At 43.3% G+C, this 27,534-nt stretch overlaps 1 long non-coding RNA gene across 2 annotated transcripts; it reads left to right on the top strand.

The window, feature by feature from the left end:
- The first annotated feature begins 877 nt into the window (after positions 1–877).
- LOC143167145 (uncharacterized) lies at positions 878–9,101 on the top strand. 2 transcript variants are annotated; one of them, XR_012996502.1, is made up of 3 exons: positions 878–951; positions 1,403–1,507; positions 8,893–9,101. It is a non-coding gene; the product is annotated as an uncharacterized LOC143167145 (long non-coding RNA). The 2 variants fall into 2 exon arrangements; XR_012996503.1 differs by lacking the exon at positions 8,893–9,101 and adding an exon at positions 3,726–3,788.
- The last annotated feature ends 18,433 nt before the right edge of the window (positions 9,102–27,534 follow it).

Genomic DNA, 27,534 nt, shown 5'->3' with positions numbered 1-27,534 from the left:
CTGAGAGACACTGAGAAATGAAGAGCCAACATACCAAGTACCTCACTGCAGCAGACCAAGGGGGTTCCCCTGACTATATATTTCTTAACAGAAAAATGTCTGTTGTTCTGGGCAGGCCATCAGGAACAGAAAAGAAAAAACACCTCCTCTTCTCATCCCACTCACTTCTGTGAAGGGATTTAGTCTGTATTTTTTGAGGTCCTGAAGGATTTAGAAACCTTTTTCTTTATTATAGTTTTGGACTGAGAATTTCCCTTGATTCCTCTCTATTTGTTTCGACAGAATTCTTCCTGTTTATATAAATTAAGGATCTGGCCCCCGGTTTCCAACCCAACCAAGGAAGACTCAAGTACAATGAGACAGATTGTCCTCGCAGGTTTTCTAGCTGCGTAGAGAATCCAAAGTGCCAAAAATCTTGTGGGAAGGACTGTTTTCAGGGAAATTCCACCCCATAGTTTCCGTACGTGTCATATAAGTAATGTCACTCCAGACTATAAACCTTCTGAAATCAGCCTGCTGCATTCAACACTTCTGGCTATATAATAATATTATATAATTATATTTATGTATATATACACACACTTTTTTTTTCCCTTCTGCTTTAAACTACCTCACTTAAAATTAAATTGTGACACCAGCATTTCTCATCCCCTCTGGAAGTGTGGAAGGACAGGATTCATCTGGAGGGTGCCATCCTTAGTTGGTGAAAAAAAGTGCCACTGAAACCAGTTGTAGTTGTGGCATGTGGTGTAGGTATAGCAAAGTTACATGTTAGGTGCTTAGAAGGCATCCTTTGGAGCTGAAGCTCTGACACATTAATTGATGCGGAGGAGCAGGAAGCTGAAGACCGAGATTCATTTCTGGGTCCATTCTCGCTGCAAACTCTGAGCAGTCGGCGGTAATTTTGATCAGATGAATTCCTCCTATCAGGAAGAAAAGCAACGTATGCCGGTACTTTAATTTCATTTCAATTTGCTTTAGCAGAGATTTATAATTATTATAAGGAATGATTTTATAATGTAATTCTGTGTTGTCAGAGCAGGTTATCTTTATGACCTGCTTTAAAAAATAAATGCGGCTTTAATTAAAACAAAACCAAAGAGAGAAGTACAGTCTTGTACCAACATGTTGCTGTCAGCACCCTGCTAACTGTCTGAATTGAACTATAAGCCTCCGCTCAAAGATACCAGTGCCAAAAACAAGGCTCATGGCACATTTAAAGGTACTGCTGGCTTATTTTTAATTCGTATCTCAACTTAGCGTTGCTGGAGGTTTTCTAATAACAATTATGATGACTGTCAAAAATCAGACACTAATGAATAGCAACCTTTAGTAGGCTGTCAACTTTTACAGAAGCATAGCTGGATGCATTAATAAACCTGACTCTCTTTTTGCTTAGCAGCAGTGCATTTCCATTACCTGAAATGGAGTCACTTTTGGTTTAACCTAGTACGAGATCAGAATCAGACTCATTAAATTTAGCCTTCAAGCTGCCATCTTTCATGAGGTAAGATGATTTTGCTTCTACATAATGGATGTCACAGAGCTCATCTTCAGTACATGCTCACACTACTTGTAATTTTCTGTATTTGCATTACCTGACATGTGAGGCAATATTAATGCTATATCACACTGAAGTCTCTCTGACATCAGCAAATAGAGCCACCATGCAAACCAGAGACTTTCTAGCATGCATGCACCACACATAGCCCCATTTTTGCCCTTGTGTCTCCTTCACAAGGTCAGTGATATTAAGCTGACATATTAAACCATTTTAGTATCACTTTATCAGAATTCTTCATGTCTTAGTGTTCATTGTACATCAAGATCCAAAGAGCTGTTGCATGGCTGATGCTACATGGCTTGGTTAGGTCGATATGTAATATTCTAGGGGGTAAAATCTGACTCCCTAGAAGTCAGTGGAGATTTTGATTTCACTAATGTTAGTTTTAATATTAATAACTCTACTGATTTCCTTCTCATTAACTTCAGACTTAGAGAATTATCTAGTCCATAAACTACATTTTGGGATAGGTACTAATTTTTTAATTATTTTTACTCTGTCTTGTTAAAATGATTCCATAAGTGGATGAAAATGCAATGATAGAATTAATTCTGGATCCCTAGTAAACGGTATATACCTGGCACAAACAGGTAGCAGTTTCTAGGTGAATAGCAAGATGCAGAAACAAACATGTGAGGGGCAGATTGCATCCTTTGCCTCCAACCCCTCTATGCGATATGTTCACCCGGGTGCTAAGACCCATACAAGAGTCCACTACCATTGAGTTTCCCAATGGGGAACTCAAGGAAGGAGTCTGCAGTAACGGTCAATATTAAAGAATCGAGGCCATGTGTGGGAATGTAAAGCCAAATATTTGAGGGATGATTTATAGGAAATGAAACCTCTTCTCTAGCATACATTTAAAAAAAAAAATCTTCTACAGAATACATGGGTCAAAAGAGTAAAAAAAGAGCTAACAGTTTAGGATTTAATTCTTAAGTAGTTATCTTGGGGGAAAATTGTACTTTTCAGAAAAGGTATTTTTCCAGCTAAAATTGTCTAGTCTGACATTAAGACAAGCAGCTTCAGATATAATAATACTTCCTTTAAAACTGCTACACTGAGACCTGAATTTCTTTCTTCCAAGATGGATGCACTAAAGTCTTCTGTCTTGGTGTCAGACGGGTAACATTCACTTCTGTGCCAGATCAGAGCTTGATTTGAAAAGTCTCATGTCCTAAATGTCTCATGTCCTAGAAGTCTCATGCTCCATCAGAGAGCTGGTAAATCACTCCTTCTAAACATTTTAATACATTTCTAGCCTCGGCAATTTACGAGATTTTCAATTCACCAATCAAATTGGTGAATACCCTAAAAACCTTTTCAGAAAATACGTAGTCATTTATAAAACGTATTTGTTACCAAATTTCTCTCTTCAGTTAGTGCATACCTGCTCATAGGGCCAAGTTTAGAAAAGTGTTCCTTTTTTTAAAGGTCAAATTTTTGAGAGAGCTCAGCGTACAGTGTTTGACACTCTTGTGCTGCTCGTGGCATTGGACCCCTCTTGGTCAGGGGCCGTCTTTCTGTTCTGTGTCATTCTGTCAAGCACTGATTCACAACTATATTGCAGGCAGTATCATGCAGTAAATAATAATGATCACTAGCAACTGTACCTGTCACCTGAGGCACTAAAACTAGTCAGGAGGGATACAAAGTTAGTTCTAATAACTCCTGAAACATTTCTCAAACACTTTTTTTAATGCTACCTGCCTATGATAGTTCTGTAGTTGTGAAATCCTATCAGGATCTATTTGGGATGGCTTTGCACTGTAACTAGGGAGAGGTCTCTCTGTGAGTACATGCTTGCACAGAGCACACGTCACAGCTGACACAGCAGTGTGCCTGGTGTTCCTCTCACTCTCATTAGTTTATTAAAACATCAAAAAAAAAAAAGACATGGTGTATCACAGGAGTCATTGGCTGGCAATAAGCTTTGCTCTGGAAGACATGACAAGTATCTAAGCCATAAGACATTAAACTTTATCATGCACCAGGCTTGTTAATGTCATCTTGGGCTAGAGGGAATATTGTGTATAGTCATGGATGAGGGGGAAGGGTCCTGATTCTGCTATTTGAATAACAGCTGACACAGTTCCCCAGGTAAGACTATACTCCTTTTTCTCACCACGTATAAACACATTTTCCCTTCCTTCCTTCTCAGGTTTTAGTGTATGAAGAGCTCAGTGGAATTATAATGCTGGATTGGCCTTAATGTAACTGCATGCGTAATAGGTGAATAACTATTTCTCACTTGTTTCCTCTAGCAGAATAGCTCAATAACAGTACAGTGGGTTAGCTTGGTCTCGCCGAGTTCCTTGGAAACTGTGGTCAGATGTTCAGTTCTGGAGCTTCAAGTGATGTTTTTACTCTTGGGTCCTGGACCTGTGCAATTGTCCCAGTGGTTCTGAGATCAGACGGTAAAGAACAAAATAAACTCAGTTTTGTTCTAGTCCTTGTGGAAATGTCTGACATATCCACAATAAAAGAGAATCCCTAGACCCCATATTAGAAGTAGTGCAAAAAAGCAGTTTGAAGCTCAGTCTTCATGTCGATTTACACTGGATTCAAATTTCTGTAAACATACTAAAAAATGGTGGCATTATTTCCAAGGGAGTGGAGAGTCTTCCTCTCATTGCAGTCAGTCGGAGCTACGTCAGCTCGGCAGTGAACAGGGTTGGGAATGGTGTTGGGAGAAGGAGGAGGAAAAAGCTTTTTGGTGTCCTATAAACATTGTTCCTCCTTTTTGGGTTTTTGGAATTTTTTTTAAAAAGCAAAAGTAGTTGAAATGCCACATTTAAAAATCTCAGCCAGCTAAACTCCTTTCAGTTAAATAAAATCACTCTAACAATCTCTTTGCATTTGGAAAGATAAAAGGAAGAAAACAAAGTACTTATATTTTCCCTGTTCAAATTTAAACGAAACAAAATGTCTTCCTATTATCCCATTGGACAAATCTAACCCGAGGTATTGAAGAAATTCCCCCCAAAGCTCAATGCCTCTGTCTATAATGAAATACAAAGGGAAACAACTGCTAACACAAGTAGACTTTGTACTGCGTGAACCACTTTTCCTGTATTAGCAAAGCAGACTACTAATATGATATGATGGGACATTATTAATGCAACAGAGTGTAGCTAATGCAAACAAAATATGTTGGAGTGCCTAGTTGAACTGAATAGAGAATTTGTTTGTCTGGGACCCAGATTCTGAAAATCAAAGTAAATCCCACAGAAATAAATCTTACGGATAATTCAATAAACAAGCCAAGCCCATCAGATGCACCAAGCCATTTGTGGGCACTGGAGGTACAGATAGATCCAGGAACCTAATTCCCACGCTGACTTTTGAAGGGAGTTGAGTGCTTGGCTGTCCTTGGCACTTTGGAAAATTTATTCTTGTTTAAATAATAAATGACAATAGTTTGCATTGACATAATAACGAAGTGTATGTGATTATCAGTAAAGGCTGTAAAACTGTTATTCAAGTCTTCGAGAGCATTGCTGTCATTGAATTCTAGGCTGTCTGTTCATAGAAAGTTCATCTCTGAGAAGTAGCTAGTTATAAAGCTCTCTTAAAAGAGTAGCAGTGATTTTTTTTGCTTCCTTCCCCCTCCTCCCACTCTCAGCTCTTAATGACGATATTGTCTGCTGTAAATGGATAGGTTTGAGCAAATTAGAGAATCCTATCCCTAGTTTCAGCTGAGGGTAATATCTCCCACAGCAAAGGGTCTGCTTAGGCTTTGATGCATTTCAACCAAAAGACCGTCTATTAAATTGAATACTTGTGTACTCTCCCACAACCTCGAGGGCTGTGTGCTTCAGTGGGAGCTGCTTTGCAGCCAGTAGCAACTAGTCGCAATTTGTTATTAAAACTGCAGCTCCCCACTGCTTGCTGCTGCTGATTACCACGAGGCTGGAGTCTGCTCAAGAAACGCAGAGAAAGCAGAAACTGAGAATATTCCCAAGCTCACCTTTTAATGAAGGCATATGGCATTCAGGATATTGTTATTCATGTAGTAATTGGCAACGGCGTACAGATATTTATGGTACCGCTCATCATGCTTAGGAAATTTTGGAATTGCTCCATTTTAATGGGCCATAAACACCTACCTGAAGTCAAAGTATATAGCAAATACAAAGAAACATGAATAATTCTTTATAATTACACACATGTATTTATGTACACACACACATAGCCATCAGGCAAGGCAAATTTTTTTTTCATAATTATTACTGGACTAGAGAGCAAACTGCACCTAAATTGTTCTAAATCCAGATTAGTAAATTTGATTTGTAACTGTCAAGTGAAAAATCAAATGCAAGGTCCTGAGACTTTTCCTAGGTATTTGGGGCTGCATACGAACCGGAAAGAAACAAGATGAATTAGACTGTCTGCAATTAGCTGCAGAACTTGATTCAAACATTTGCAGTAAAACTGGGGCTTGACAAAAAGCATCAACTCAGGGAAATGATAGGAAAAAAACACCACTTTATACTCCTCTTTCTATTGAGATATTAGAAAGGGGGGGGTTGTGAGTTTTTTTAGTGCAATGAGTACCTGAAGTTTTATCTGTCTACTGATCCTTACAGAGATGCGAGTGCATGGTTTATATCCTTACTAAGGAAAATTTCTGTTCTAATCTGTAATTGTCGAATTAAGCTTCTGCTGCTATAACTATAGAGCTATCCATATGGATATTCTAGTTCCATTTTTATTTCAGAATATGTTTTTTAAAATTCAGTTGACTTATTTAAGCTAGAAATAAGAGCTCTTATGCCAAAGTAAAAGTTTCACGTGGAAAGATAAGGAACAACAGTGGTTTAAACACACAGATTTAGATTTCTGCTACTGAGAAGTTTCATCAGTTTGAGAGTAGACTTGCTGAAAAGAAAGGGCCTGCTTAGAGGAGGACATAAAAATAAATTTTATGTGCCAGCATTGGCGTCTGTGTCTATAAGGACTGAAAGGGTACATATTTCAAACCATTAAAATAAAAAAGTACATTTCTGTTTGTTCCAAATTCACCAAAACTCACCTAACTATTCACACAGAGACATCTAGGATGTATTTTCAGGAGGGTGCTCAGTTGAGCACTCAGCAGTACCCATGTTCCGTATGTAGGAGTTAAAGACCTCAGTACTGATTTTGATAATGATCTGCAGATGCAGACCTTGTAATTCTCATACTTAGCGTTTAAAAATGGGTGTCAGATTCTTCTCCCCCTTCTCCCCCAACCAGAAATTGCAGTACTTTTGTCCCGCCTTAATATTTGAAATATTATGCTTGCAAAGACCACCCCAGTGAGGCTGGATTTTGTAATTCTCTATTAGAACCACAGTTCCCCTTTATCTTTCTACTTCGACATCTGGTGTTGCAGGTAGGATACTCTGGCTCACAGCATCTGGGCTGAGAAATGTTTTCTCTCCTTGGAGTCCCAGGTACTTCAGAAATATCCTTCAGAAACCATTTATCAGACTCAACGCTGAAATGTTCAGTAAAATTTACAGTGAACCGTCTTCTTTCCCTTCCTGTACAGTTGCCCCAGACTCACTCCAGCAGAGCAGCTGTTAACAAATTGGTTAATTGCTGGTGCTTTGCTGATGTTTGCTATTCTGAATCAGGGATAGTCAACTCCATTCGTACCAATTTAGAAATGACCTTAACCATTGTTCAAAACTAAAATGGGATTTGTTTTGAAGTTTAAAAATCTCTCAGGCAATTGTTTCTTCTGATAACTGACTCTCAGCATCCATACTCGTGCTTCTTCACGGGTAAAAAGAGAAAATGAGGAGTTTTATCAATAATGTGCTGGCTGGCAGCTCAGAAGATCTACTTCAGTCCCTGGCTCTGTCATGAATCTCAGTCATGATCTTAGGCAAGTTCTGTCATCTCCCCGTAAGACTGGAGCGATGTTACTTCATTTCCTGCTGTTTAAGATGTTGTATTCATCTAGATTGGAAGCTCTTTTCGAGAAGGGTTGTGTTTGTAGGATTGGATAGAACCTGCCACATTGTAGCCTCATTAACATCACGGAATTCTCAGATGACATGATAATGTTCATAAAAGTAAGGGAGGTAACAAAGAGATATCAAGCAAAGGGGTGATCTTGCAACATTTCTGTCCTCAGACTGAAACCAGAAATTTCAGAAATCTTGTGAAACAACTTGCTCTCTAGAGTTTACTACTTGAACTTTTTGAAACAGTAGTACGTCAATTGTTTGGCTAAAGCTGGAGAAATATCCAAACTTTTGGGTGCTGACTGGAAACCTCCAGACTTTCTGAGGTTTCTCTATCATTGACATAAACCATGGTCTGTGGCTTTCAACAATAACATTTGTGCTGATTTTAGCAATTCAAATCCAGATGCAGCAACTGAGCTTGGCAAAACAGATGAGCCACAGACCACTTGTATCTATCTGAATGTGCAGTCGTTTTTGGTAACCGATTATCTACACCATCACAGACAACCAAATTCTCATATGGGTTCTCTGATGTGCAGAAGCAACGTCAGTACCGACAGTCTACAATGGATATAAACAATCTGGAAGTTTTTGCTTTGGAGGACCTTACTTGCATATCTAGCTGGACTGACTTCAACATGTAGCTGAGTGTGCTTTTGCAGGTTTTATGGGCATAAATTCTCTGCCTCACTTAAAAGGAGGCCTCACTTAAAAATCAAACCTGCCAGAGGGGAAATGAGGATCTTCCAGAAATATGCGTAGGAAGGCAATTCATAGACTGATGGCAAATGCAACGTTTTAAAGGTATGCAAGCATGTAGCCTCACTTAGATGTAACAGGCTTCTTCAAGGTGTGTGTAGACCACAGTCAGCCTCTATTGGCAGGTGCCAGAGTTGCCAGCAAAGCAGCAAAGCCCTGATCTTCGTCTTGTCCAAGTGTCAGGAATCAGTGAGAAGCCTGTTTGGAAGGGCCAAGTAGACAGTACGTCTCATTGGCACATCTGTGACTGCCTACAGTCTTCAGATGTGAGATGATATTAAGGCCTGCAAGGGAAAGTATAATAATAATAGACTTAACCGAAGCTTTGATTCAACTTTATGAACAGGAGAGAGGCAATTCACACTGCTTACCCAGAAGCAACACTCACGCCAGGGAGTTGGAGGGAGATATTCAATTAGAAGTATCACTTCACAAGGGAAAATTCTACCTGGAGTGAGATATGAAATGTGAAATTTCAGTGGGAGCTGCATTTTTGGGGGGGGAGTTCAATGGAGAGTTTGTTTTGGTAGCCAAGCTCCTAATGGAAAGATAACTTCATCCTTAAATCTCAAGTGATTTCTGCCAATTCATAACAATTTACACCTACAGGGCATCAGCAAATTAAGTCCAACTACATCACTGTCATGCGAAGAAGTATTGGGTACACTGAAGCATGGAAAGACTGGCTTATGGAATGACATATGTTAAGGAAAAGAAATAAAATTCAAGAGTCCCAACTCCCAGTTGCCTGCTGTAATCACTGTACCTTGTTTTTTAATACTCTTCCACTGCTGGAAATAAATGAATTATTTAGGTTCTGCCTGACCATTTTTCTCTTTCCTTTTTTAGCATTTTATGCCTCAGCTTTAATTCATTCCCAGTATTTTTTCCATTTTAGTTTCTAGCAATAACATTATTAAATTTCATGTCTGCTTCCGTTTTTATTTCCATCTTTCACCAAAAAGATATAAAGTGAAATGAATCCAAATGAGAGAGCTTTTCTCTTCAAACTGCTCTCGGTATCATCGTTTCCTTAATTAAGTAATTGAAGCTCTCCCAACACACACAACGTCATTCAATCTACTGTGGTGTCTCGTATATGCTGGCACTTAGATTTGTTCCTATAGGGGACTGTTTTTTCCAGTCCATCAGTCTCTTCTGCATCTTTCTTCTAATAACCTCTCAGGCCTGGTTCTCCTGGTACCCCATGGCACACATGCAACACGGCTTTAAAACAGGGAAACAACATGAAGACAGGATTAATTTAGTATTATTCATAAGGCTTTCTATCCTGGGGCTCATGTGGCACCAATCTTGATAGATCTGACTTCCTTCCTCGCATTTGTGGCTGAACCATTATATTCCTTGTTTTAGTTTTGTTTGTGCCCTTAGTTTCTTCCTTTGAAGTGAAGGATTTTACATTATTAATTACTAAGTTCCCCCTCTGACATCTTAGGCTGTCCAAACCTCTTTTGTCACCCCTTTGCTAAGCAGTTGCTGTTTTCCCTGGATTCTGGAATGGCATATTTCTATGCTGGAAATCCTGGCCAGAAGAGTTTCCAGACCAGAAATACGTTTTCAAAAGATAAACAACACATAGCCAATGCTAAAATTTGGTAAATTCTCATCCTCATGACAAAATATCCAGGAAAATCTCATAACAGCTGTAGGTCCTACTAGTTTAGATAGATGCTCAACACATCCAATATAACAGCAATGGCTGTAGTTGTTGGGAATTACAGAATAATTTTTTTCTGTTAAAAGTTTCTCAATGGAAAACTGAGATTCTGTTTCACTATGGTTTTAAGGAAAAGGAACCCTTCAGGAGTCTAGATGATATTTTGCCTGTAGTTGGAAGGGAAAGAAGAGCAGCTAATGCTGCTTCTGTGGACATTGGATCAATCTCTTCCCTTCTCACTCCGCTCCCATCCTTGCAATGCCAAATATAGTGAGGGGTGAGGGAGTTAATGTCAGTAATTGTTGTACTCCCTGTGAATTTAGGACGATAAAGAAGGAGATCCTCTTGCAACTGTGTTTCAAGCTTGGGAAGAGGTGTAAAGAAGCCCAGGAGAAGGCAGAGAATGGGACTATACTGTGGACATGGCGGTGGTGGAGCTAGGCGATGGCTGGAACTGATTTGAATTAGAGTTAACTGCATAGGTGGGAGGGTAGGAAATAAAATGAGTGAACTCAAACTTGAGGTTTGAGGAGAAACAGCTAGTAAGAGTTGTATTTGTACGGAGGAGATGCTATATGCAAAAGCACTAAACAGGCTTTCAGGCTGAAAATGTCATGACATACCAAATGGCACAATATCATTTTTCAGATCCCTTAATCTCAGGGCCTTAGCATGAACATCCTGAATTCTAACATCCAAGCTCATTTTTCTGTGAGCATCCTTACTACTTCTCACAGAAGTCTTCATTCTCCTAAATAGACCTAGCTCTGACTCTATATCTGAATTATTTCTGTTCCATAATTTTATCAGATTATAGTTCTGACAACCTGATGGTGAAGAGAGAATCCAGATCCATTTGGAAGAACAAATTCCAAATGTAATTAATGAGGGTGGGGGTTGTGACATTAGCAGGAATTCACTCCACTCTTCTCTTGCTGAGAGTTTTGCAGAATGGATCTGTGTGACGTCTTTTGTAGGCTGAGCATCCATAAGCCCGACCTGTGACAGTTCAGCTCATCACACATCTGGTGAATGAGTGGCCTCCCAGCTTAGGGCCACTAAAGCAGAGGAATTTCACCATCGATCTGGAGAAGCACTTGAGACAATGGGAGTAACAGGGCAATAAAGATTGCAATAAATCATCAGACTCGGCTGCTAGCTTGTATAGATCAGAGCTGCATTAAGATCATTACAGCCTGCCTGTGACTGAACTAAAGAGAGTAAGCCAGCTCTAGGAAGGGAAGGAGCTGCTGATAAAGAAACAAAACAAAACTAACTAACGAAAAAAAATATATATCAACATGACAAAATTTCTTTTGCCAGCCTGGACAAATGCCTTTGAATTCCCACTCTGCTGTAAGCGGCTGTCAGTGAAACACATGCACTAGTTAAAGCAAATTATTACCCCCCCCCTTGCCCCCACAGAAACACCCAGCTTCTGAAATCATGAGTTACATTAAAAGAAAGGGAAAGGCAACCAGAAAACAGGAAAGAAACAAAAACTGGGAATCCACCTCCTACATAAGTCCATACATCAGCAAGATGCTTAAGCTGGCCTCTTACTGGAAGCACAAAGGCAAGCGCCACTGTCTTCACCAGGCTCTCGCGTGCTGGGAGCTGGGGAGGTGCTTTCCTGTCCTGATTGCTCACTACAACCCGGTGAGAGTGTGGCATATGTCCCAAGCTGGTTGGACCCTGGGGCGAGGCGTGCATAACTGCTGCCTTTGCCACGCGTGCTTCAGCCAGAAGCCTGCCCAGGTGCATTTTAAGTGCCCCACAGGATCACAGCGCTGTGATCAGGGTTTCTGGGATCGAGCCCCTGATGCACAGTCAGAGAAAGAAAAGCTTTGATGCACTCCGAACTGAAGAAAGTATGAAGAGGAGTGAATCCCACCAGCCTAAATCCGCCTACAATTACTGCTGTGGAAATACAACCATTTCTACCAGCTGAGGATTGGCCCAGCAGGTATTCAGCTTTTCAGGGCACATGTTTGTCCCCCGGGCATTTTCTTCTTTCCATGTCCCTGCAGATCACCTGGATTGTCTGAAGCTTTTCCTGTGTAGCAGATCCACCGATAACCTGTAAAGGAGCCAAACTTGGAGCAAGAGAGATTGCAAAAACCCAATCACACACAGTGACTCCTTGTCACTGCAGACAAATCTAAGAATAAATTCCCTTTTCTGGTCCCTGATCTTTCATTGTCTGTAAAGAAATTTGCTATAATTGTCACCTTCTCATGGAAGAAAGAGGTGGAATTTGACGCTTTGTGGAGAATGAAAAAAATCTCCATTAATAGAGGGGGAAAAAGAAGAAGGAGTTTCACTCATGTGTCCCCGTGCTCCCCCAAGTCACTTCCACTTGCTATGGGTTTGCCAGCACCCATAGGATGCTTTTAACACGCATACACCTAAGCAGCTACTTACAGTGCATTGAGCCAGGTGTGCTAAGCTATTGAAATGCATTTTTTATCAGCAGGCAAGGGCTTCTAGTCAAACTGGAGAAGCCTTAATCCTCCTAAATAGAGTGAAACCTCCCTGCAGATAAAAGACTTGTCTGGCTTGTTCCAGAGGGAGTTGGTGACATGGCTGCGCCCTCGCCCCCTTCTCCCTTAGGAAAATATGGCCCTGCGGGAAGAGTGGAGAGGGACGATCAAAGGGAGCTGCAGTTTAGCTGCCTGCTTCCAGCAACAGAAAGGCTAACCCATCATTACCAGGGAGCAGCGCTATTAGAAGTGAATTGTGAATGGAAGGGATGCACACTTAGGATCTTTGGCAGATGGAGGAATTGGGGCTATGCCACTGCGTAGGAGAGATTTGGGCTTGGGAGGGGACCTTGTTTCTTCCCACTCCTTTGGCAAAGTAAAACCCAGGTGTGTCCCTGGGAATCCCTAGCTTTTTAACTCCTTTAGGAGTATTAATGAGTGGATGGTGGTTTTCACCTGCACAACTCATAGGCAACCCTAGACTAGATGTCCCACTGCATTTTGCCTCTACAAAATCTCTCACTCTCTCCTTATCTCCCCCAGAAAACAAAAAGCAAGTGTTCTCTTCAAGAGTTGCTGACTTTTTTTTTTTTCTTCTGGCTTTGGAGGATAGGGAGGGACGAGGGCAAAAGGGCAAACTTCCTCGAAGTTTTAAACCAGGGCTAGGAAAGTAAAATGGTTCTCCAAAAAATTCATGTCACAGTGCTGGAGTGGGAGCAGGCTGGGCAAGTTCTGGACTTTCTCCTCTGAGTAAGTGTTGGCTGCCTTGGGACGGGGTCCAGCTAACTATCAACTTGTATGAGTTTTGGAGGTTGAGTAAATAGTCTTAGTGAGACATTGGAGGCTGTTGGTAAAAGCATATTTTTCAGGAGGCTCTTTAAGAGAAGCTAAATGGAGATTTATCTGTTCAACAGCTCTTCTTCATGAACTTGAAGCTTTAGCTACAACGTATCCATGTTACTCCTACTGCAGAGTTTGCAACTTACAGGCTTCCAGCACAGATTTGTGTTGTCAGTCCCAAGTATTGGACACAGGGAGCCAAAGACAAGCTGTGGAGCAAACAATGATTAACTAATTAGTGATCCTGCAGCCCACTGGGATGGGGAAGGCTAGATGGATGTGCAGAGGGTGCAGGGAAGGGGTTTACATTCACCCTGGGGATGGATCTGCCTCTGGGATACGTAGATTGAGGGTGGCCAGAGTTTGAAAAGGTAATTGTTGGATAAAGGCCATGAATAGCCCTCAGTGGCACTACTGTTCCCTTTAGAAAAGGGGCAGAGCCTGTGCCCACTACCAAGTCCAATTGCTTCAGCAGCTACATGGAGCAGACAACCCCCTGCCATCCCCTGTAACAGGTTGTGTCATGCATTTCCCAAGGGGAAGTCAAGTTCTTCTGGGTGCGACCAAGCAGGACACGGGGCCATGGTTTCTCTGACTCCTTCGAGTAGCCCCACCATTCCTGTTGTGTCCAGCCTGGAGCCAATCTTACATGTGAATACAAGGAATGGGGTTGAGTAATGGCCCTTTGGGAAGCCTTCTGGTGTCTCTGGCCCTCCAGACCACAGTCAGAAACAACCAGGCTTTTGCTTTGCAAAAATTCATCGTCTGCCCATTAGCATTTTATCCATCCCATGGTTTGACTGACTTTTACCCACCTTGCTACACAGGAAGCTGTATAATTTTTTATTTTTAATCCTTCAGACTGGAAGCTCCAAATGGGGAATTTCTAAGCAGGCAAGTGGTTATTAATAATAAATAAAAGCAACCTTTTACACAGATGGACCACCTCTCATAGAAAGAAATAGATCACAAGGTGTTATACAGACATGTTTCTGCTTTTAGGAATCACCCTCATATGGATTTACAGCAGAGAGACATTTTGTCCTCTACCAAATCAAAATCACGTTATCCGTTGTTGAAAGCAGCTGTCTCAGGGGTTTAATGAAAGCAATATCTGCCAGAATTAGCAGCTAGTAGTGACTATGACTTGTTTTGTATATTTTTATGAATATGCTTTAATCTCACCTAATACTTAGAGATTCTGAGTTTCTGTTCGTCATGATGAGCTCTATGTCTGAAACTTGTTTTGAGCCCAGATTCCACTTTTATTGAAGCACTCCAACGCGTACAACCTTTTAGCCTTCCCCGGTGAGAACAATATTTGCTTTCTGATAGGCTGAATTTACATACTTTTTCTTTTTATGCATGTGCATGTGTGTTAGGATGAGAAGTTTTAAAACAAATGGAGTTTTTCCCAGCTGCTAAGTTCTGACATGCACTTTAAATAAGTAAACCCAGGGATGTGGCAGGCTGTGAAGGAAGGGACAGCAAAATTGGCTTATGTGTTGCACTGATCACAGAATTATCATCTGCTATCACACAGTTTACCATTAGACCCAGCTGCTGCCATCCTGACCAGTGCATTTCTTCAAGCTAAGCTAACAAAGCACTTATTTGTTATCCAGGGAACTACCTCTAATAGACTTCCAGTGAAATAATATTTGCTTTCCAACCCTACTTTGAATCCCACTCACTTTGTTAAAAAGATTGCCTCTGGCTGTCTCCGCTGGTCTAATCTAATAGTTTCTAGTTTGTACAAGCAAAGCGCTTTCAGCCAACTATATAAATAACTTAAAGAGAAGAAGACACTTTTACAGCACTCTGTGCCGGGTGCTATAGAACATGACAGATTAGTAAATGATGCCTCAGTGGAGCTCATCTGGGAACCTCTGTCAGTTGAATATGAGCAATTACAATATTGTATTTGGGCTGAAAGGGTTGTCTGTCTTCTTACAAAAAGGCTAACAAGAAAAATAATTCCTGTCTTACTTCTCCTGTGCATGAAACTGATCTAAGCGGCCCTAGCCCCTTTTCTCTTCCCCTCCCATTGCCGTCGCAGCAGCAGGAAGGGAGAGGGGGGAAAAAGCAAGCAAGGAGAGAAAAGAGAGTTATTTTCTTTCTGTTTTCACTTTTGGTTTGAATTGAAAATGAAGAAAGAATAATATTAGGAGACGGGGCTCCCTGAGGTTTGAGAGGGGACGTGATATCATTATATCAAAGAGTACTTTCTGCCCCCCGCCTCTTCTACTCCAGCAGTCCAGTGTGCTTCTTAAAGAGCGAGTGCCCCATGCCTGTTGGAGCAGCTTGATTTATCTCAGCTCACCTGCTAAGATCACCAAGGGCCTAGAGGGTCAAAGAGTTGCCCAAGGTTTACCCGCGCTATTCCCACTGTTGCTTTTTAAAATAGAAATGCTGAGGCTGAGCACCATGCAACAGAAAATATACCGTCCAAGCTGAGACTTCCAAAGGAAAAATTTCCACATCCCATTGAAATTTCCTTGAGGCTCTTTTGAAACTGCCTGTATGACTAGAGGGCTGATACCACATGTGCTTCTCTAGGATCAGCGAAGTTACACCAACGGATCTGCCTTTGTGATAGTTTGATGTGGGATTTTGCAAACATCTACAGCCAAAGCCATTTCTTTTTTTTTCTTTTTCTCTTTTTTTCTTTTTTTCTTTTTTTTTTTCTGAAGAACCACCCCAGTACCAGGAATTTCTTTTGTTTTCATCTGCCTTTTTCTCACCACAGCCAGTTACTGTGGCTTTTTTCAGGCCTGTGAGTAATTGCATGCAACTGCAAGCACATGAATGTACACCAGCAGACAATTATGCTCCTATTAAACGAGGTCCTCCTGCTACAGAGAGGAAAACAGTGTCATTCCACCTCCATCCTGCTATTAAAGCAGTGTGTGCTATGTCCTATGCCACCTTGAGGCTGACTAGGGCCTCAGATACACAGGCTGTATCTGCAGTTATATAGGGGGTTTGGAACAAGATGAAGCCACAAAGGTGTGAGCATTAACCTGCCCACTGCTATGCCAAACAGGCCCTGGCATTCCTGGGGTGGAAATTACTTTCTGAGGCCCAATAGCTACTCTAGAAGAACACAGAGCCATGATGAGAAGTGACCAAGAAACTGCCATTCACTGAAAGTAAGTCATGATCCCTTGGGGGGGGAGGGGAAATAGGGTCAAAATATCACATTTCAGGTGGGATAATTGCCAAGAATAATATCATCTAAAAACTGGACAAAAACCTCCATCTAGAACAAAACAAATACAAGCCTAATTCTGCCATTCAGATCTAAAAATCTGCCTTCGGTCATGCTCGTGCTGCTGCACCTGATGACAGTGTGGAGTGTGTGCTGGCAGCACTGGGCAGAATTTGACCCACAGGTTTCCCCCACACTAGACAACCATACTAATGCTGAAAATATATCTGAGAACAGATATATGAAACTGAGATCATTTCAAGCAAATCAACCATTTTTCATCCTGAAATGTACATGATGCCACAGGCCCCGTTCACGGCTCATGGCAGCGATTGCAACCCCAGTGAGATCAGAGGTGCAGCGATCAGTTACAAATTGTCAGCTCCTGGCGCTTGGGAGGTGTTTAACAGGATTTTGATATCTGATTTCCTCCTCATTTTGCTTTGTTTGATCCCAGTTGATTTAATCACAGATTATCTTTTGCCAGATAGAAAGTACCCGTGCAATGAAACAGCAGCACTGAATGTAATGTTAGCTCTTGAAAAATAAGGCCTGGATGGAAAATTAAAGAGCATGTCAGGAGAGATAACTGGAATGAATAGACCAGCCGTTCTGAATCAAAGGACCTGGGCTCCATTCACCGATTTGGCCACCAAGTTAGTGTTTGATCTCGGACATGATATTTCATCTCTCTTTGGTCTATTTAAACTGTGAGCTCCGTGGGGCAGGGCTCATCACGCTGTGGCTGCGTAGTATACAGAATATGGAAAATATTTGTATTTCAGATTGCATCTGGCTTTGCATTTAAAAAAAGGAGTTCAACGTCTTTCTTTTTTATGAAAAAGTACAAAATGTCTTCCCCCAGGTTTTCAGAACATGGTCACTCACATCTTCAGTTCTAAAAACCAGAGCTGGTAAGTCTTTGTGTTTTCAAAATGCTGATTTCAATCTTGACTACTTTTATTTCATCCTTGGGCACCATATTCTTAAACATAGGTGAATGCAGTTTTTTAAAACTCTGACAAACACATTTTAGAAAGGAAAGTTTGTGGGAAGTCTCCCTGTTCCTGTGGGAGGTAAAAAAGGAAGAATTCGGCAGATTTGGGATTGTGCTGAAGGGATCAATCTGTTTCAAATTGGATGCCTTAAACATTTTGCAGTTACTGGAGTGGAGCACCAGTAGCAGGACCAGAACTGCTGGGGTTTAACAACAACAACGCAATGTCCAATGAGTTCATGAGCGTGGTGCCAGCAGTGCCACAAGCAAGAGCAGGGGCAGCACCTGAGTATCCTGGACATATTTTTCCCATGAAGTCTTCATAAAACAAGTGGTTAGATCCACAAACTGTTACAGGGATGAGCAGAGCCAGATCTCATACTTGCTATGCAGAGATTGTTTAGTTGTACCTGGTCACAGAGAGCCACAGAGATACAGCGATGCCTGTGTCCACTCATTTTGGTTAGTGTTATGCTCCTAAATAACATTTTTGGATCTGTGTCTCTGACCAATGGCTTCTGTGCAATGGCATAATATCTTTCCCTCATCTTCTCTTTTCCTAGACTACAAAAATTAAGGAAAAGCATTCCACCACCGTCCCCCAATTTTCCCAGTTCTCAGCAGGGAGAGGTGCCCCCCTGAGTTTTCGTCTGATTATCTCCCATTGAAGTCAAGGCCAGCTGCTGGCCCACCCAAAGCTCAGCCCATGCACCGCTCCTTGGAGGACCAGCCATGGAACCTGCATTTCTCAAACTCAGAGTGGGGTGAAAATCGGTGTCTATATATCTTTCACATCCTTAATTGTAAAGCTGTTAACCTTGCATTTAGTGCTTGAACACTCCTGTGATGGGCACTAGAGATAAACCTCTGAGAGCCAGACATTGAAATAACATTGCAAACATTTTTTTTAACCCAGAGAGTGTCAGCTGCTGATGAAGGGCCCTGAAATATTTTATGGGATGCGACAGCTAATAAAACAGGTTGTTGTTTTTAATTGTTTGGCAGGTAGCAGTGAATTGTGAACAGATGTGAACTGGGTGCAGAGGAGTCCGTAGGTTTCCCTGAATTTCTTCCATGTTTCACTGCCACCACCAACACTGAACATGAAAAATATTAGTCCCCTAATTTTCACCCTGTGCCTTGCTGCTTTGGTCATATTTGAAAATTGCACCATACAACCAAAAGTGCTCTGCAAAATTCCTGGGTCCCAATTGGCCAAGGCAGGGGAGTTTGATTTCAGTACAGGGAGTTCTTTATGAAACAGGTCATATTTTTCCACATAAAGTTTTGTGAATGATTCTGTCGCAGTTGATCTGCCAATTGCACAGATGGTGTGCCTCTGCTGCACTGAAGACTGCTCAAAAACATCCTGAGACCTACGTCCTTCTGAGACTGCTCAAGCTAAAAAGTATCTGTGTTGCACTGTGGATGTGCATGCACACTGCATGGCAAGAAGGGAAATCTGGGTCTTTACATCCTGCTGTGCAAAGCTGTGCTTTCCAGAGCTGCTTTGGGTACAAAACTTATTCTCAGTTTCAGCCTGGTGCCTTGGCTCCTTCAGCCTGCTGCATAATTAGCTCCTAACACTTTTCATAGTGCAATGTACTTTTGGGAAGCTCCAAAGAGCTTATTATATCTCTGTTTAAGAGACCTAGAGGGACTGTGCAGGGCTTGCATTGTCTGAAATGAAAGATGTCTCATCAGGTTACACCTTTTCGCTCCTATCTGTATAAGCATGCTGATAAGTGGTGCTTTTTCTTCCTCTATCCCCCCGCTCCCTTTCTCTCTAATATAATCTTTGCCAGATCTAGTCAAAGCAGAATAGCTGCAGGGGATTCATTAATCCTAGTCTGGAGCTAACCACCACCACCACCAAATCATAAAAATAAAAATTTAAGGCACCTCAGTTTATTATTCATATACTCTCTGTGCAGCCTTTTCTTCCTGCTCCCTGGGTACGTTCCCCCTGTACTGGGACTGCTCCAGTTGCTCCATCCTCTCCCTGATGTTCTGTTAAACAGTTATCAATTCCTGAGGGAGACTTGGGATAAAATGACACTCCTCCCATGTGCCGAAAGCTGCCAGGGTTGTGTACACTGGCACAAGTACAACAGAAACTAAGCCTTGGCCTCAAGCAATGTAACACCCAGATAAACAAGTCTGCCAGAAAGAGGCCGGGCTGAGGCTCTGTGCTCGCAGCACTCCGGGAGAGGCTGATCCAAACACTCGTGAGCTGCAGATAGCTGCAAGACAGGGTGTATCCAGGAAACCCAGGCTGCTCCATGGTGTTACATCCCTCCTGGCAGCAGTCCAGTGCATCCCCCACGGCCGCCCTCCCCACGCCACGCTTGCCAGCCAAAGAGGTGTTCCCAAATAATGCAGAGCAAAAGACACCGGCAGTGCCTCGGTGCAGACCCGGGCAGGGGAATCCTCCTGCTCTGTTGCCTTGATGTAGTTGGCCGCGGGAACACGCTCAATGTGGGGAGAGGGGAATCATTGGCTTGCCCAAAGCCTTGGCTGAAGGTTTGGCATTGCTGGGTGCACTCTGGGGATGGCGGAGGCAGACCCCAGCTGTGCCCACAGTTCAGGTGCAAGATTGAAAGAACAGCAAAAAATCTGTTCTCTCCTCTACAACCTGAGAGTATTTCTGCCTTTCTTAGCATTGGGCTCCAGCCTGCCTTCTGCTGCAAAGCCTCCCTAGTGCTCCCGAGCTCTGACACCACGCAGGAAAGCCCTTCCTGCAAGGGGAGCAAGTGGAAAAGATCTGGGCTGGCAGAGCATCCTCTGGAGGAGGAACGGGCTCTTTGTGTTCAAACCAAGGAGATGGCCTGTCTGCGGGTGATTTGGATGCTTCCCCAGTCCCTGACTCCTGATTTATCTACTGTAAAACAAATTGGTTTTGAGAAGAATAGTGGTTTCTAGATACCTGAGCGCTGAACCTCTTCCCGCTTCCACCGGGAGCAGGCAGGGCCAGGAGAAGATGCCCCCCAACTTCTCCCCATCCTTCACTGACTTGTTCAAGCTGCTATCTCTTTGCTTTTCCCTGGCCTTTAGAAAGACTCGCAAGGATCCTGTTCCCAAGGAGTGAAGATCACAAGCCCTCCAGAAGGGATAGGCACTCTCCAACTCCCATCCCCGCCCCGAACCTGCCTGGGGAGCCTGCAGCCACCCACCGAGGGCAGTTTTGCTTGTTCAGGGAGAGGAGGTGGGGCTGATCTGTGCCGCAATCCCACCTTCCACCTGCACAGAGCAGTTATTGCAACTCGGGCCACAGAGCTGCTTGCACGTTACACACAGCCCCAGTGTGGCTTCTGCTGTCCACTGTCAGGTTGTACTTCATTAGGGTTTAGGTGGATTAGAGGTGTAATGAGGACAGACTGCTCTAGGCACCCACTCCTGCCTTTCATGTGCTGCAGAGAGCTGCAGAGAGTCAGGATGGACCATGAGCTTCAGCAATGCAATCTCACCCCTCTTCCACCAAACATGCCAACGGCGGGAAGTTGTGAAGACAATGCCCTGGAGGGTGGCTCCATTAGCATCAAGGCACTCTTTGAAATTGGGTTTATCCTCTCCTACTGTCAGAATTGATCTGCTTTATGGAAAGCCATGGACAGCGATGAGCTTACAAGGCTCTGTCTGCAGATAACCTCTGTGACTGAGGAATGCACAGAACGGAGCGGATACTCAATCAGTGCAGAGAGGTATTTGCAAACAAACAGCAAAGACCAATTTTATTTGCAGTGAAAAGACTGGCAATCTCAGCATGACCCCAGAAGTACGGGCCGTGTCGTGCCTTGTACACCAAGTATGTTAAAGGGAATCATCTAGCAAAAGTCTGCAGGGTCTCTGTTCATAGCCCCCATTGCAGAAAACTGTGGTTTCATTATGAAGCCTATCAGCAATACATGGTAACTGGAAACCACCAAGCCATTTTTTCTGTGAAGTTTTTTCTTATACACTCAAATTGGAGAAGATGCCTAAGTACTAAGGTGGGAAGGGCACTTTAATTCAGAAAGAATGGTACACACCATTTTGGCTTCAATTTGGGGGATTTAGGACTGATGAATGACCCAGGAAAAAAGTTTCTGCAAAATTAGACTCTGATTTCATCAGCTGAGGGTCAGAACACCATCAAGCTTTGCCACAGATTCTGGCTGGAGCAATCAAATGCTGAAGATATGAGACAGAGGCGAGCTGCTGTGAAACTGAGGGATAATTGATAGCTAATAAGTTTAAGTGCTATCAGTGGTATTGTTAAATATAGTTAAATGCAGTTTATCCACCTCTAATTCAGTATTGATCCATTTCTCCTGTACACCAAGGAGGCTGAGTGTACTTGATTTTTAGTGCATCACTTCAGCATCGCTAACTGCCCTGGAACCAGTGGTACCTTTTGGAAACTGTGGTTGACCTCAGTGATATCCTCTCCGATTAGCTTAATGTAAGTCCTGTGATAACTGCAGTTTCATTAGTAAAGCTCCAGTTCCTTGAGCCATGCAACCATGTGAAGAACTCTTTTTGTCCTTGTTTCTTTCCTTCCTTTCTTTCATTTATAACCTCCAGTGTGACACTGAAGAAGGCTCAAAAATCTGAGCCTTAAAATCTCAGCACCTAAAATTCAAATCAAAAGGCTTTGACAATTATTATTCTCTAAACCTACAAGCTTTCAGCGAAACTCATTGCCTTTCTGCAGCCTGACTCACGCTACCCGATCGCCCGAGGCTGGCAGTATTGCTTCCTCCTCCCTGCCCGGTGCGGCAGTCGGCTCTTAGACATGGAGCGGAGAAGAGGCGTCGAAGCTGCGGCAGGGGCACGGAGGCTCAGCTGCATCGCTCATTGCTCGCCAGCCCCCGCGCACCGCCCGCAGCCCCGGCACTGGTGATCGTGCAGTTTAAAGCTGGACCAGGCAGCGCAGGTGATCACTCATTGCAAATGGTCTGCAATTTCCACTGCCAGGGCTTTATCTGTCAGTTAGCCACGGGAACAGAGAAGAGCCAGCTTCATGTTGGCAATGGCCCGAGTTGTCCCTATTTCTCCTCTGTGTGCTTTGGAGCATCAGTCCTGCTAAACCCCCTGATGCAGACTTCGTCGGGGAGATGTTTCAGACTGCTCAGGCTGCAGAGACCTCCTCGAAGGACAGCATCGTGGTCGTGGCTTTGTCATACACTCGCACCCTCCTGGCTTCATTTTGGAAGCTGTGTACCAAACCAGGGCAGAGAGAGAGCAGCAAATGTGCAAGGGATCAATCCTGCAGCATGCCAAGCACCCTCATCTTCCCACTGGCTCCCACTCTCAGCACCTTGCAGGATCAGGCCCTTTCTTATGAACTGTCAAGTTATTATCATCTTTCCCTGTTTGGCATTTAACGTCTCTTGGCAAAAGATTAATGAATTGACTGGCTTTCAACAGGTTTTATGAAGCAAGACAAGAGCATGCCAGCACAGACAGAATATTAAACGCGTTCAGCAGGGAAGCCTCGCATGCCTGTTGTGTGTCTGTGCAGCCAGTGCGTGTGTGTGTGTAGGCATGAAGGGCTCTGAGGGAACCGTTGGCTCAGAATGGCAAGCAAGGGGGAAAACTGCAATAAAAGCAACATGTGGCCTTTAGCTTACCGCCTTACCTTAGATGAACCTTTGTTAAAACTGCTCTGAGCCTGCTGATTTCACACTAAACCCTGCCGCACACGCCATGAAGATGATCGTCGTATATATTCACATGATGGAAACATATGATTTAGGGATTGGGGGATTTAAAGCATCGTTCCTATTTCTGTGGTTATTTCACGCCAGTGTAAGTGCCCTCCCAGCCATGCCATCGGCATTTGAGCGCACAGGCTTGCTTTGTCACCTGCCGCAGCAGGCAGCAGGCAGAGCTGTCTGCACAGGCAAGGGGAGAGAGAACAGTGAGAGGTGCCTGGGTGATTTATACAGGAATAATTCAGCCAAAGAGTTCTGGTGACTTCAGAAACCACCGGAGCAGAGACCTCCCAAAACCAGATTTCATGCCATGTAACATGTCTTTTAGTTGTTTTGTTTTTAAAATATATGGATTGAGTGTTGATTTAGGTCTTTAAAACAAATGAACCATTTTATTCAAGCAGTAGCTGTGTTAGCAGTGACTGAAACTATTGCAGTGATTATTTGCCTGTGAGGGTAAAGTAATGGAATTTCAGGCCTGATGAGATCAAACCAAAATGCTCCTGAGTGTTAGAGAAATTTCAGCCCTGGACCTACTTTGAACTCCATGACTCACATCCCAGACCCAGATTTTTAATCCTCTCTAGTAATTGGAAATATGTGGCACAGCACATCTGCTTTTGGAAAGTTTAAAGACAGACAGCCATAGCCCGTTGTCCTGATGTTAGAAAGTCCTGACACTGTGAAGTGCTGAGAGGTGAAAGGAATTTCTGGTTCCCATGGATGCGAATGGGAAATAAATTTGGTCAGCCTCTCACAGGTTTAGACTTATTAACACAATCAGAATAACACGATGGTTTACTAATTACTGCCTCTCCCCATATAATATTGCATGGTTACTTTTTGAATAGAAGTTAACAGCACCAGATCCTCAGCTGGAGTCAGCAGACCAGATCCATGGGAAACTAAGGGTGAGACTTTATACCATGTCACTAAGGCCACGTGGGATTTGTAAACCTTTCTGGATCCTTGGTCTTGTCCTGAAATACCTGCTCAAAGTAACCAAGAAAAGCAGTTCGCTGTCAGGAGGTCCTTTGGAAAGTACCTAGGGAAGCCCATGGATCAGAAAAGGTGATAGCCACTGCTCTAAGAGGGGTACCAAAAGGCACAGGAGCTGTCCTGACACTTGTGATAACCTGTATGAGCTAGCTGTTGCAATGTCGGGACAGTGTGCTGTGGGTTCATGGTGTGACACACAGCCCTTCTCCTCGCACACCCTTTGCTCCAGGGCTTGCAAGGGCACTGCTGGCTGGCAGAGCAACGCTGCCTTTCTCCAGCATCTAGACAGGGGATCTGTGAACTTAGAATAACATCAGGTCTCTCATCCAGCATGGACAGACAAGAGAGAAACAGCAGAGATCTTATCCCATGTCCTTCCTTAACAGACTGCATGGAGATTTATGACACGTGTGGCGTGTTACGGCGGTAAACATTTCCACTCACATATGCTGCACAGTGAAGTTATCACACACCACCACTCCTGCCAGCAACCCATATGACAGGGAGAGTAGAGGAGGTCCTTTTCAGGTGACAACACTCTGTGCTAGAAACTAGAGGCATCCTATTTCTTTTGGTATTAATAATGAAGTGTGCCACTATGAATTGGAGCTAGACTTGCAGGAGTTGTTCCTATCTGGCTGTGCTCCTGAGGCCAGCTGTACGGTATGGAATCCAGCATAAACACAGTTAGCACCGGGGATCCTCCTTGGCAGTCTCAGGGATAGCTGTAAGTTGATGCAGCGACTTGAAGACACTTTTCTCCCTCCACATGGGTTGTCCTGGAATGAGACAGTATCATCATGTGAGGGTCCCCTCCCTCCCTTTATGCAGACAGGTACGCGAATGCGGGCTGCCACATGGATATTCAAATGATACATATACATACAAACCATAATGTTCCCTTGCACGGGGTTCATCTGACAGTCATTTTGCAAGCGGTTTTCTTTGATACAACATCATGATCAGCATGTTCTAACTGGAACGGTGACATCGTTCCACACCTTGAACCACCCACATGTATATCACCACAGCCTCACCAGACGCAATGTCCTTGTACAGGCAGGTGTTTCCCAGAAGGAAAAAAAAACCTGACTGAATCTACTTAGGGAGCTTGCAACACCGTGTTTTCTATTGTCTTTGACATTTTCTGCCATTACTTCTGTGGCCATGAAGTGAAGCCTTTAATGGCACAGAAGTAATGCAAACAAGGCACGCTACAGCTGAGGCAGGCATTGTGACAAACTTGCACCAGTGAGAAGTAAGAGTGGCACGGCTTACAGCTTTTGTAATGTCCCATTTTTCCAGGTACCAATTCCCCACAATTGTCCTAAACCTGTATTTTTTTACATATATGCATTTAAGACTGCATTAGTGCAGCAGTAGTTTTCATGCTGACACCAGCGCTGGGGTGCACTTACACACATACAGTCTTTTAAGAATTTGGATTAAGCTTTTGTCTTCTAGAGTTTTGAAATCAGAGAGCTTTCCATGCTCAGAAACAGAAGACACTCACAATGCGTATTTAATCGCAGCTTGGGTTTTTATTTATTTATTTTTCATCAGTATGCTTCCTTGAGGCTCTTTAGCAGAGGACTGGTACTCGGAGCTTGCACACTCCAGCAGGTGGTGATGACTACATCGCCCCGCAACATCAAAGCACTCCTTCGATACTCAGGAAGCTTGGGTTCTCTGTGCAGGGGGAAAATGTGCAGGTATTTATTTGCATGAAAAATCCTCTCCATGCATTTTGTGTGGGCAAATGATGGGGCAAAGAGACTGCTTCACATCGCCCGCCTTCAAAAACACTCGCTTCGTATGCCACCATCCACTCTGCATGAAGCGTGTGTGAGTGCAGGTGCTGTCATATAGGTCTGGTGGAAGCTGTGGTCCCAGCAAGCCACCAGTGCTCCCTGCCACTGCTGTGCTTTGTGCCTGACCTCCGAAACGGCTGGGCTGCCCCACACTCACCGCCGCTGAGAGTGCACAGAAGGTGTCACTACGCAACAAGTGAAATGGGCATTTATTTGCCAAGCAGAAGCAGAGGGGAAGAGATGTAATTCCCCAGTTTACACACACACTTCTGCAGCGTGTCAATGTTTCAAAAGCACAGTTTAAGGGCACATGTGATCTCTGCTGCAAAATGAATGGCTGTTCTCAGCCAAGAAGGCTGAGCAAACTGCACGAGTGACAGATTTATATGCCATTGCATTAACGATAAACCAACAGTTTAAGTACAGCTTACATACTATGCATGGAACAGTTCTATACTCTGGTTCACACCCATCCACACAGGGTTAACTGACTAATAATAAAGGAGATCCCTACAATGCACGCATTCACAGGCTCATCTATAGCACACCAGCCTCACTTTTTTATCAAGTTGGGCTGTGAAACTCTTACTGTCTATAGCTTTCCATCCCTATCAAACCCCCCACCTGACAGAAGTACCCTGGGCATGGCCCACGCCCCCATCTCCCCACCAGATCTTGTAGCATTAATGCTTACAAGATAACGACAGCTGTCATCAGGTATCGCCCCAACAGCCTATTTTGTCTTAGGAAGAGTCACGGTCACCAGCCGCCCCAGGAAAGAGGCAGGAAACATCTCAGGCAAGGGGAGTTTCTTCCTTGGCTGTGCCAGCTCCGTGTAGCATCCTCAATGAAAAAGGTTGATTGCTGTTCAAGTATGCTGCTTAAAACAGAGAGGATACTTGTAGTTGTGAAGTCTCCACAGATTTGTATAAAGTCGACTCACCCTACTCCCCGCTGAAATGTAAATGATCATCCTGAAAGATGCTGTAAAGCCTTTGTGCACAGCAAGATCTGAGACAATTTCTAAAGTTTCTGAGACACCAAACTAACTCCAGGGTGGGGAGGGGATTGTAGCCAAAGGACTTGTTGGACTAATTTAAAGAGTATTCCTTGAAAACGCAAGGAGCAGGAGTGTATGAGTGTGTGTGTGTACACATACATATACATCTCTTTCCTTCCAACAGTTTTTCCTGCTCATCCTCTCCCTTAATTGAGATTTTTTAGCCCCAACAGTGGATCACAGCAGTAATTATTTTCTTGATCTCTTGCCACACACTCTCTTTCATCTAAACTATTTCACCCACTCACTTTTGTGCAACTAAATGAGACACAGCAAACACGTGAGTAGTGCATTCATGCAGCAGAGGGAATAGGAAAATTCAAATTGGGGCAGCAGGGCTGTCTCCAGGCTTGCGGGACTCCATGGAAAGTGCCTTCTGGGCCTTACACAGTTTCTTCTCCAGTTGTAATTTATTTTTCCCCAGTTCAAAAGCATGTGTTTCCAACCCTCATCATGCCAGAATTCTTCATGGCACT

This window comes from Aptenodytes patagonicus, chromosome 14, assembly GCF_965638725.1.
Source record: "Aptenodytes patagonicus chromosome 14, bAptPat1.pri.cur, whole genome shotgun sequence".
Lineage (NCBI taxonomy): Eukaryota > Metazoa > Chordata > Aves > Sphenisciformes > Spheniscidae > Aptenodytes > Aptenodytes patagonicus.
This window is presented reverse-complemented; position numbering and strand designations above follow the sequence as displayed.